The following is a 13,026-nucleotide window of genomic DNA, read 5'->3' as shown; positions in this document are numbered from 1 at the left end:
CCAATTTTTTGATAACAGTTAAGACCTGATTTAGAACCAAGGATGTGATCTATTCTGGAGAATGTTCCATGTGCACTAGAGAAGAATGTGTATTCTGTTGCTTTGGGATGAAATGTTCTGAATATATCTGTGATGTCCATCTGGTCCAGTGTGTCATTTAAGGCCTTTATTTCCTTGTTGATCTTTTGCTTGGATGATCTGTCCATTTCAGTGAGGGGAGTGTTAAAGTTCCCTACTATTATTGTATGATTGTCGATGTGTTTCTTTGATTTTGTTATTAATTGGTTTATATAGTTGGCTGCTCCCACGTTAGGGGCATAGATATTTACAATTGTTAGATCTTCTTGTTGGACAGATCCTTTGAGTATGATATAGTGTCCATCTTCATCTCTTATTATAGTCTTTGGTTTAAAATCTAAGTGATCTGATATAAGGATTGCCACTCCTGCTTTCTTCTGATGTCCATTAGCATGGTAAATTCTTTTCCACCCCCTCACTTTAAATCTGGAGGTGTCTTCTGGTTTAAAATGAGTTTCTTGTAGGCAACATATAGATGGGTTTTGTTTTTTTATCCATTCTGATACCCTGTGTCTTTTGATTGGGGCCTTTAGCCCATTAACATTCAGGGTAACTATTGAGAGATATGAATTTAGTGCCATTGTATTGCCTGTAAGGTGAGGGCTATTGTATATTGTTTTTGTTCCTTTCTGATCTACTACTTTTAGGTTCTCTCTTTGCTTAGAGGACCCCTTTCAATATTTCCTGTAGAGCTGGCTTGGTGTTTGCAAATTCTTTCAGTTTTTGTTTGTCCTGGAAGCTTTTAATCTCTCATATTTTCAATGATAGCCTAGCTGGATATAGTATTCTTGGCTGCATGTTTTTCTCGTTTAGTACTCTGAATATATCATGCCAGCTCTTTCTGGCCTGCCAGGTCTCTGTCGATAAGTCTGCTGCCAATCTAATATTTTTACCATTGTATGTTACAGACTTCTTCTCCCTGGCTGCTTTCAGGATTTTCTCTTTGTCACTAAGACTTGTAAATTTGACTATTAGGTGACGGGGTGTGGACCTATTCTTATTGATTTTGAGTGGGGTTCTCTGAACCTCCTGGATTTTGATGCTTGTTCCCTTTGCCATATTGGGGAAATTCTCTCCAATAATTCTCTCCAATATACCTTCTGCTCCCCTCTCTCTTTCTTCTTCTTCTGGAATCCCAATTATTCTAATGTTGTTTCGTCTTATGGTGTCACTTATCTCTCGAATTCTGCCCTCGTGGTCCAGTAGTTGTTTGTCCCTCTTTTGTTCAGCTTCCTTATTCTCTGTCATTTGGTCATCTATATTGCTAATTCTTTCTTCTGCCTCATTTATCCTAGCAGTGAGAGCCTCCATTTTTGATTGCACCTCATTAATAGCTTTTTTGATTTCAACTTGATTAGATTTTAGTTCTTTTATTTCTCCAGAAAGGGCTTTTATATCTCCCGAGAGGGTTTCTCTAATATCTTCCATGCCTTTTTCGAGCCCGGCTAGAACCTTGAGAATAGTCATTCTGAACTCTAGATCTGACATATTACCAATGTCTGTATTGATTAGGTCCTCAGCCTTTGGTACTGCCTCTTGTTCTTTTTCTTGTGGTGAATTTTTCCGCCTTGTCATTTTGTCCAGATAAGAGTATATGAAGGAGTAAGTAAAATACTTAAAGGGTGGCAACAACCCCAGGAAAATATGCTTTAGCCAAATCAGAAGAGATCCCAAATCGTGAGGGGGGGGGAAGCGGATAAAAAGAGGTTCAGAAAGAAAACTATAAAGTACTCATGAAAATAATTGAGGAAGACACAAAGAAATGGAAAAATGTTCCATGCTCCTGGATTGGAAGAATAAATATTGTGAAAATGTCTATGCTACCTAAAGCAATCTACACATTTAATGCAATTCCTATCAAAGTACCATCCATTTTTTTTTCAAAGAAATGGAACAAATAATCCTAAAATTTATATGGAACTAGAAAAGTCCTCGAATAGCCAAAGGAATATTGAAAAAGAAAGCCAAAGTTGGTGGCATCACAATTCTGGACTTCAAGCTCTATTACAAAGCTGTCATCATCAAGACAGCATGGTACTGGCACAAAAACAGACACATAGATCAATGGAACAGAATAGAGAGCCCAGAAATAGACCCTCAACTCTATGGTCAACTAATCTTTGACAAAGCAGGAAAGAATGTCCAATGGAAAAAAAGACAGCCTCTTCCACAAATGGTGCTGGGAAAATTGGACAGCCACATGCAGAAAAATGAAATTGGACCATTTCCTTAAACCACACATGAAAATAGACTCAAAATGAATGAAGGACTTCAATGTGATAAAGGAATACATCAAAATCCTTGAGGATAACACAGGCACTAACCTCTTTGATCTCAACTGCAGCAACTTCTTCCTAGGAACATCTCCAAAGATAACAGAAGCAAGGGCAAAAATAAACTTGGGATTTCATCAAGATCAAATCTTTTGCACAGCAAAGGAAACAGTTAACAAGACCAAAAGACAACTGACAGAATGGGAGAAGATATTTGCAAACGACATATCAGATAAAGGGCTAGTATCCAAAATCTATAAAGAGTTTAGCAAACTTAACACCCAAAGAACAAATCATCCAATCAAGAAATGGGCAGAAAACATGAACAGACATTTCTGCAAAGAAGACATCCAGATGACCAACAGACACATGAAAAAGTGTTCCATATCACTCGGCATCAGGGAAATACAAATCAAAACCACAATGAGATATCATCTCACACCAGTCAGAAGGCTAAAATTAACAAGTCAGGAAATGACAGATGCTGGAGAGGATGCGGAGAAAGGGGAACCCTCCTACACTGTTGGTGGGAATGCAAACTGTTGCAACCACTCTGGAAACAGCATGGAGGTTCCTCAAAATGTTGAAAATAGAACTACCCTATGACCCAGCAATTGCACTACTGGGTATTTACCCTAAAGATACAAACGTAGTAATCCGAAGGGGCACGTGCACCCGAATGTTTATAGCAGCAATGTCTACAATAGCCAAACTATGGAAAGAACCTGGATGTCCATCAACAGACGAATGGATAAAGAAGATGTGGTATATATACACAATGGAATACTATGCAGCCATCAAAAGAAATGAAATCTTGCCATTTGCGACGACGTGGATGGAACTAGAGGGTATCATGCTTAGCGAAATAAGCCAATTGGAGAAAGACAACTATCATATGATCTCCCTGATATGAGGGAGAGGAGATGCAACATGGGGATTAAGGGGGTAGGAGATGAGTAAATGAAGCAAGATGGGATTGGGAGGGAGACAAACCATAAGTGACTCTTAATCTCACAAAACAAAATGAGAGTTGATGGGGGGAGGGGGGTTGGGAGAGGATGGGTGGCGTTTGGACATTGGGGAGGGTATGTGCTACGGTGAGTGCTGTGAAGTGTGTAAACCTGGCAATTCACAGACCCGTACCCCTGGGGATAAAAATATATTATATGTTTATAAAAAATAAAATAAAATAAATGTAAAAAAAAGAATGATGTAATGTTCTTCTTTATCTCTGACTATAGTCTTTAGTTTAAAGTCTAATTTATCATATATAAGAATCACTACCCCAGGCCCCTCTTGAGGCCCGTTGGCATGAAAGATGCTTCTCCGTTCCTTCACTTTAAGTCTGGATGTATCTTTGGGTTCCAAATGTGTCTCTTGTAGACAGCATAGGGGCAGGTCCTGTTGTTTTTCCAATCTGCAACCCTGTGCCTAAATGGGAGCATTTAGGCCATTCACGTTGAGTGATTATTGAAAGATACATTTTTTATTGACATCATGTTTCTTGTGAAGTCCTTGTTTCTATAGATTGTCTCTGTAAATTTCTGTTTCAATTAGCAATAATCGCGCCTCGGATAAACCTCATTGGCTACGATACTGCCACTGCGCAAAGCTGTAAATTTCTGTTTCATATCACTCTTGGGTGCTTTCTTCTTTTATAGAACCCTCCTTAATATTTCTTGTAGTGCTGACTTGGTGATCACATACTCTTTTATACCTTGCCAGTCTTGGAAGCTTTTATCTCTCCATTCATTTTGGATGTCAACCTTGCTGGATAAAGTATTCTTGGCTGCATGTTCTTCACATTTTGTGCCCTGAAATGTCTTCCCAGACCTTTCTGGCTTGCCAGGTTTCTGTGAACAAGTCTGACGTTACTCTGATATACATTCCCCTATACATAAGGAATCTCTTTCCCCAGCTGCCCTCAAAAGCTCTTGTCTAAAACTATGATTTGTGAATTTCACAGGTAAGTGTCTTGAGATCTTTCTAGATTTATTGATCTTGGTGGGTGTTCTTTCTGCCTCTAGGACACAAATGCTTGCTCCAGTCCTCAGATTGGGATAATTTTTATCCAGAATTTGTTCAACTATATCTTCTAGTCTTCTCTCTTTTCCACCCCCTCAGGGATCCCAATAATTCTGACATTAGAACATTTCATGGCATCATTTATTTCCCTAATTCTGTTTTCATGGCTTCTAAGCTGTTTTTTCCAGGCCTCCTTCTGATCCTTTTTCTCTATCAGTTTGTCCTCTAGATCATTAACTCTATCTTCTGCCTCAGTTACACTAGCCGTTGGAGTATTTAGATTAGATTGGATCTCATTGATAGCATTTTTAACTTCTGCCAGGTTGGGTCTCACTTCCACCCTTAGAGATTCTATGTTGTCACTAATGGTTTTCGCCAACCTAGTCATTGCCTGGAAAACTGTTACACTGAATTCTCTTTCCAACATACTGTTTATGTCCATATCCAATAGTTCTGATGGGGAAAGCACAGTCTCTGAATTTTTCCTCTGTTGGGTGTTCTTCCTCCTAGTTATTTTGTTGAGAAGTGGTTGAGGGGATCTATAGCTGAATATATTAACCACAATATAGGTAAAGTGCCCCCTGGAATGTTTTGGAGCAATCAGAAATCACCACCAAAAAGAAAGAAAAAAGAAAAAAAAGAGAGAGAGAGATAAGACCCAGACAGAATGAGCCCCAAAAGTTAGATTTATAAGATATATAAACAAAAACGGACAAACAAAAAGGCCCACAAAAGTAAATGACAAAAAAAAGAACCCAGCCAAAATGAACCCCAAGAATAAGATTTATACACAAAAACAAAATATACAAATATATACAAAATATATACAAATATACACAAAAACAAATACACAGAAATACTAACAGAAGAAAAAGATAAAAGGGTGGTTATAAATCCTCGATGTGGGGGAGGAAGGTTATTTTGATATCTTTGTTAAAGATATATATTGATATCTTGGGTATATCTTGATATCTTTGTTAAAGTACTCAACTTTTAAGAGATAAAGGGAAATTAAAACTTTTTTATAAATAGGGGTAGTATTGATTAGGGAAAAAGGATTACCTTGAAGCTTGTATCTATATGTATATTAAAAAAGAAAAAGGAAAACACAGGTATATGTATGAAAAATTTCAAGTTAAAAGGTTATTATGGAATATCTTATATTAAAACTCTAGTTGTAATGGTAAGAAGGTTAAAAAAATGAAAAGAACAAGAATCGTGAGAATGAATTAAAAAAGTTTTATCAATGAAATATGCAAGTTTTGGGGCAATACTGGCAGATTAATATATTGTTTTCCCCTGATGTTGAGGTTTTACATTTTTATGGGGACCCTTTGATGGTTGTCCTCTTGTTCTTTTGGCTTGCCTTCTGTGGGAGGGGCCTGCACATTGTTTTTCAGTCAGTGTTGCATGGGTTGAGTCATCAACCCAATTTATGAATTGGAAGAAACCTGTTTAAAAAAAAGCTTAATCTATGAAATATGTTAAAATGTCTATACTGTCTAGAGCAATCCTTTTAATGCCATTCTGATCAAAATTCCACCGACATTTTTCAAAGAGCTGGAGAAAACAATCCTAAAATTTTTATGGAATCAGAAGAAATTCCGGATTGCTAAGGAAATGTTGAAAAACAAAACTGGGGGCATCACGTTGTCTGATTTCAAACTTTGCTACAAAGCTGGGATCACCAAGGCAGCATGGTACTGGCATAAAAACAGACACATAGACCAGTGGAACAGAGTTGAGAGTCTGGATATGGACCCTCAACTCTATGGTCAAATAATATTCGACAAAGCAGGAAAAAATGTACAGTGGAAAAAAGAGTCTCTTCAATAAACGATGCTGGGAAAATTGGACAGCTATATATAAGAGAATGAAGCTTGACCATTCCCTTACACCATATACAAAGATTAAACTCGAAATGGATACAAGAACTCAACGTGAGGCAGGAATCTTTCAAAATCCGAGAGAAGAACATAGGCAGTAACCTCTTCAACTTTGGCCACAGCAACTTCTTTCAAGATATGTCTCCAAAGGCAAAGGAAACATAAGCAAATACAAACTTTTCATCAAGATCAAAAGTTTCTGCACAGCAAAGGAAACAGTCAATAAAACAAGAGGCAACTTATGGAATGGGAGAAGATATTCATAAATGACAGATGGACAAAGTGCTGATAGCCAAGATCTATAAAGAACTCAAACTCAACACACACAAAACAGATAATCACATCAAAAAATTGGGCAGAAGACATGAACAGACACTTCTCCAATGAAGACATACAAATGGCTACCAGACACATGAAAAATTGTTAATCATCACTATCCATCAGGGAGATACAAATCAGAACCAAATTCGGATGCCACCTTACACCAGTTAGAATGGCCAAAATTAACGAGGTGGGAAACAACAGTGTTGGAGAGGATGTGGAGAAAGGGGAACCCTCTTACGCTCTTAGTGGGAATGCAAGCTGGTGCAGCCACTTTGGAAAACAGTGTGGAGATTTTTTAAGAAATTAAAAATAGAGCTTCCCTATGACCCTGCAATTGCACTACTGGGTATTTACCCCAAAGATACAGATGGAGTGAAAAGAAGGGCCATCTCTACCCCAATGTTCATAGTAGCAGTGGCCACAGTTGCCAAACTGTGGAAAGAACCAAGATGCCCTTCAACAGATGAATGGATAAAGAAGACATGGTCTACATATACAATGGAATGTTATGCCTCCATCAGAAAGGATGAATACCCAACTTTTGTATCAACATGGATGGGACTGGAGGATATTATGCTGAGTTAAATAAGTCAAGCAGAGAGATTCAATTATCATATGGTTTCACTAACTTCTGGAGCATAAGGAATAACATGGAGGACATTGGGGAAGGAGAGGAGAAGATGTTGGGGCAATTGGAGAGGGAGATGAACCACGAGAGACTGTGGATTCTGAGAAGCAAAATGAGGGTTTTTGAATGGAGGAAATTGGGCATTGGGTGAGGCCGGTGGTGGGTATTATGGAGGGCATGTAGTGCATGGAGCACTGGGTGTGATGCATAAAGAATGAATTTTGGAACACTGAAAACATAAAATAAAGTAAAAAAAGAAAATAGAAAAAAAGCAAACAAAGACAAAAAGAGGAAAAAGAAGAAGAAGAAGAAGAAGAAGAAGAATTAGAAGAAAGAAGGTGAAGGAGAAGAAGGAGGAAGAAGAGGAGGAGGCGGAGGAGGAGGAGGAGAATGCTCAGACCCCAGTATACAAAGCAAAGAACTTGCACAGATGATTTTTGATAGAGTAAGTAAATGGCTAATAAACCCCAAATATGTTCTGCTTCCAGATAATGAAATAAGTGAAAAATAAACCCATTTAGCATACACTGGTTTGTGTTTTAAATTAGGTATTCATAAATGAATACCTAATGTGAGTAAGGATGCTGTGAAATATATATCTCAAGAACAGCATCTGCAAGGTAGTGGCTTTCTCCACTGGGCTGGATCTGTTTAATGAATACAGAATATGGTTAAATATACCCCATCTGAAAAATATTTTTAATTTTTATTTTTTTAAACTTTTATTTATGAGAGGGAGAGAGAATGCGAGCAAGAGGGAGGAGTATAGGTAAATGTAAAAAGAAAATCCTGAATAAACCCCTCACTGAGCAGAGACCTCGTACAGGACTCAATCCCTGGATCCTGAGATCGTGATCTGAACCGAAACCAAGAGTCAGACGCTTACTGACTGAGCCACCCAGGCTCCCAGTAAAAATATTTCATAAATGTCATCAGTGCTCTTCACCTAACTCCATCTCTAATAGTCTATTTTCATATTCTCCTCTACTGCAAATCTCCTTGGATGTGTTCACATTTTCCTAAAGAGAGTACCTCCCATACCTTCTTTAGTCTCATCCAACTGGACTTTTATTCCTACCACTTTGTGAACTACTGTAATCTGTGTATTACCAAGTTCACAAACATTTCTTTTTTTAACATATTAAATAAATCAACTAGAAATGAATGAGTTTACCATGCCAACAAACACAATGATCATTTGACTCCTGACTAGGCTGGTTAGGCTCTCAGGTGACCTCAGGTAAAAGCTCTCTGCTTCCATTTTCTCTGAGAATGGTATTTCAGGTATTTCTTGAAATACCTGCGAGCTCTGAGACTCACAAGGATGTGGTCTTTGAGAGGAAGGTCTCCATGTGGAGGCCTGAATTCCCTCCTGAATGATTGATGATATAGATTGAAGCTTTGTTTCCAGAAAGGACAGCAGGAAGGAGTGAAGCATGTGTCCCCCAGCAGACTTAGGAATCCAAATGCAAAAACCAAGTCTCCTTCAGCTCAAGTTTGAACGTTTTCAGGGGCTTCAGCAGAGGAGATATTACATCTCCTTATGTTTTCTGTATCTCTTCCATATCCTTGTTCATTACACACTTTTCCCATTATTACTTCAACCCTTGAGCACATATCCTATGGGAACTTACCTGGACAGAATGGAGTTTTTTCCTATAGATTCTCTGTTCAAAAGGGACAAGATTAGAATTCAGGTGCATCCAATGTTTATTACTCCTTCCTGAACTTGCCTGGCTTCCAGGGCTCTAACTTGAAACTGTCCACAGCCCTGGGTGAATTGTTTTTCCAACATTTAAGGCTGAGGAACCTGTCTTGACCTTACCCCTTGGAACTCCAAACCATTGGTATGTACTGGGAGCACATCCACAGAATCCTGATAGCTCTAGGAAATTGCTCTTCCTTCTTCAACAACAAGCAAGGTTTTTTTTTTTCTCTTCCTTTGCTATAAAACCGTGAGTATGACAATCCTTGGATTCATAATTCTTTTGAGAAAGAAATTAAGAGTTTAGTGGTTTTTTAATTATTTATTTGTGATTTATTTATTTTAAATCAATTAGCCAAGTTGTAGTACATCATTAGTTTTTGATATAATGTTCAATGATTCATTTGCTGGGTATAACACCCAGTGCTCCTCATAATACATGCCCTCTTTAAAGCCCATCATCCAGTTATCCCATCTCCCCACCAACCTCCCTTTCCACAACTCTCAGTTTGTTTCCTGGAGTCAATTGTTTCATATGGTTTGTATCACTTTCTGATTTCTTCCAATTCAGAGAAGTTTAGTATTTTTAATACAGGTTAAAATTTGGCATTTAGTCTTTAACTTAGAAATCATTTGCTAACTATAAGATATGTATTTAGACACTATGCACCATGGACTGAACTTAGAATCCTATATAGATTATCACATTTATTTTGTGTGAAAATCTTTCTATGAGGACCATAGAATTATGATCCTCATTCCACATCTGTAGAAATGTGACTTGGAAACATTGAGTGTCCAACCAAGAATTATGAGCTTGGTCACTGTGAACTGATGTTCTTTGATTGGAATGCAACAAGATAGTCCAATGGCTCTCAACAAAGGATTATTCCCCTCCAGAAGACACTAGAAAATATCTGGAAAAATTTTTGACTGTCATAGCTTAAGAAGTGCTACTACTAATTTCACATGTCTAGGGTGGTCCAGAGATTCTTCATCTATAACTAGCTCCCTGTTGATGATGTTGCCTTTCTTGGTATGTAGACACAAACTGTCTTAAGGCTGTGATACAGTGTCAGAGTCAGGTCTGTTCTTCCCCCAGAAGCCCCCCACCCACCAGATCTGACTGTAGGTAGTCAAAGAAGTTTACAGGTGTCCCTTTTCTCTCAGGAATGGAAATGAACCTGCCAATTCTTTCTTTCCTTTTCTGCAAACGAGAGAAATTCCATCTAGGGATTTGGTCTGAGAAGTTAGTAATATTTTAGAGCTCCCAGGAAATTTTGTGGCACAGAGCAAGTGCTCCATCCATGAGAACTACCGTGACCATCTAAGTTTCACATTTCCTAAGCTCATGTGAAACCAAACAAGGTCTCTTGGGACAGAAGTGATTCCAGGATTCCTCTGCCTTTGGGACAGTTTTCTGAGTGTTTTGGGAAGGAAGTGAGTGTCACTGACATCATCCTACACAACTGGGGAAGCCAAGCACTTACTTACACACTCACATTCATCCACAGGGTAAGTCCCTGGCTGAGAAGATCTCCTGTGGCACTGAGTGTGCAACATTGGGATTGAGGGTATATAGGTAAAGTGTAATTGTTCCTCTGACTTTCTTCAGTGTGGTTAATGCTGTTTGCATTTTGCTTCAATTTGGGGCTTGAGTTTCTTCATCAGACCCCTGTACTTCCACAAAGCTACTCTCAACCACGAGTTAATTTCAAAAGTGGTGCCCTTGGAGAAAAGATGTGAGAAAACTCCTATTTCACCATTTTGAGGGTGCATTTCTTTTTCTCATTAGGAAAGTACATGTTATCCTAGATGCTCCACTAACAGATTTCAGTTCATGTAACTTTGGGCAAATTTGTCACACGGTATGTTAGGCAGAATGAAGCCTTCTAAAAATGTCTGCATCCCTATCCTCAGAAGATGTGAAAATATTAGGTTATAATAGAAAAGGAATTATAGTTATCAAAGGAATTAGTATTGCTAACCACCTGACATTAAAATAGAGTTTATCTTGGGTTATTTGGATAAAGTCAGTGTCATCACAAGGATCCGTGAATGGAAAAAAGAGGCAGCAATAAGAGTCTGAGAGATGAGGTATGGAAAAGATTCAGCAAGCCACTGCAGACATTGAAGATAGAGGGTTTGGCCATTGGACAGGAGATGCTGGCAGTCTCTAAATGCTGGAGAAGCAAGAAAGTGGATTACCCCTTAGAGTCTTTACAAAGAAATGCAGCCCTGTAGACAAGCTGACTTATATTCTGTGGAGACACATTTTGTACTTCTGATCTGCAGGACTGTAAGGTAATAGTTTTGTGCTCATTTTAAGCCACTAAGTCTGCAGTCACTGGTTACCACAGCAATAGTAAGCCAAGGCACATTATCACACTGCATTGATGATGTTTTAATCTTAGTATATTGTCGCCCTTCTCTAATCAGTGTTCTGCCACTAGGAAAAGCAGAGAATCCATACTAGAAAGGTAACCTAGCCTCTGTTCATTATTAAAATGTGTAATAATCTTCAATTTATCAAAACATTGTGAAAATGGCTTGTGCCTAAATTGGTGTTAAGGCAGGAGAATAAGAAAACACATACCTTATAAAAGAAAAAAGGTGCTATTAAAGTGGAATCAAAACCAATTAGGAAATCAAGACTTTGGAAATAAATGATACTGACCAATTGGTTCTTAGAAGCAAAATAACATTAAATTTCTATCTCAATGCCAACCACTTGTTGGCATGAAGTGAGTGAACTTGTATGAAAATGAAACAACTAAAATGAACTTGTAGAAAAAATATAAAATAATACAAATTTCTAGAAGACAGATTAGATTATTCCTCTGAACATAAACCAGATGGAAGTAAAATAACTGAGAACAATAATTGATGGATTTCAGCTTGTAAGAACCTATAGGTCCAACAATAAAGAAATTTAAAAATAAGTGTAAAACTAGGGAAAATACCTAGAATATATTGGATATTGCAAAGTATAAATTGTAGATATGTAAAAAGTTATTTTAAGGAAAAGTGAACAAAAATACTTGAGATGGTAAAGGATCTAGTGATGCAAACCAAAAATATAAGAAGAATACCTGGGAATAAATATATAAATGTAAAAATGTACTAAACTTTGTAACAATCAAATGAAGTGAAATTATAATATTAAGAAAACCTTAATAAATCTCACTGTAAGATTAGATTTATTTTTAAGGCTACAACCCCGAGAGACAGAACATTTCTTAGCTGGTGAGCTGACTTCTAGAAGTGTACATTTATATGTTAGGAGTTAAAATGTTATTATAATAAGATCTGGCTAGTGGCAATATAATGTGATGCCTGAGAGACCATCTGAATCAGGCTGTCCTCCACAGATCTCAGAAGTGGTGAGCCTTTACACCACAGCCTTGACCTTGAATGAATCAGCTGGACACCATAAACTCCACCTCCTCCATAATAAACTGGGAATGATTCAAATCACACAAATGTTATTGGAAAACTTACATGAGATAAATACTTAAACAGAGCTGGTAGACCACTATCATTATTTTTTGTCAAGACCCATATCAACAACCAAATTTCTTGGGGTACCTGGGTGGTCCACTTGTTAAGCACATGAACTCTTGATCTCAGCTCAGGTCTTGATCTCAAGACTGTGAATTCAAGTTCTGACTTGGGCTCTATGCTGGGAATGGAGACAGCTAAAAGCAAACAAATGAACAAACAAAAGACCAAATTTCTTCTGTAGCTCAGAAGTTTTCATCAAATCGATACATTTTTTTTTCCTGGTCTTGACTGTATTTAACCACCTGCCCAACTATTTTTCACTCAACAAATATTCACTGAGTATAAACACCATCCTGAGAACTGTCCTAGGCACTGCAGTTTCAAAGATAGGTAAGAGACAGTTCTGAAATCCAAGGAATCTAAATTGTGGACAAGCAGAGAAATTTAATAAAGTTGATGTGACTGAATGAAAAGTGAATCAGATCAGGAAAATTGGGGGAGATTCAGATCATTGAGTTGATTTTATTCACATGACCCAAGAAAATATCCTTGGAAATGAGTTTTCAAGCAAGTTCCAAAATAGGCACTTATCCCATCACTTTG

The 13,026-nt window shown here is 37.8% G+C and overlaps 1 pseudogene; it reads right to left on the bottom strand.

The window, feature by feature from the left end:
* Positions 1–3,859: 3,859 nt before the first annotated feature.
* LOC116874123 lies at positions 3,860–3,965 on the bottom strand (annotated as a pseudogene).
* Positions 3,966–13,026: the final 9,061 nt, after the last annotated feature.

The sequence above is a fragment of the Lontra canadensis genome, unplaced genomic scaffold (assembly GCF_010015895.1).
Source record: "Lontra canadensis isolate GAN:19392208 unplaced genomic scaffold, GSC_riverotter_1.0 scaffold35, whole genome shotgun sequence".
Taxonomy (NCBI): Eukaryota; Metazoa; Chordata; class Mammalia; order Carnivora; family Mustelidae; genus Lontra; species Lontra canadensis.
The sequence above is the reverse complement of the archived record's forward strand: the minus strand, read 5'-3'. Positions and strand labels throughout refer to the sequence as shown.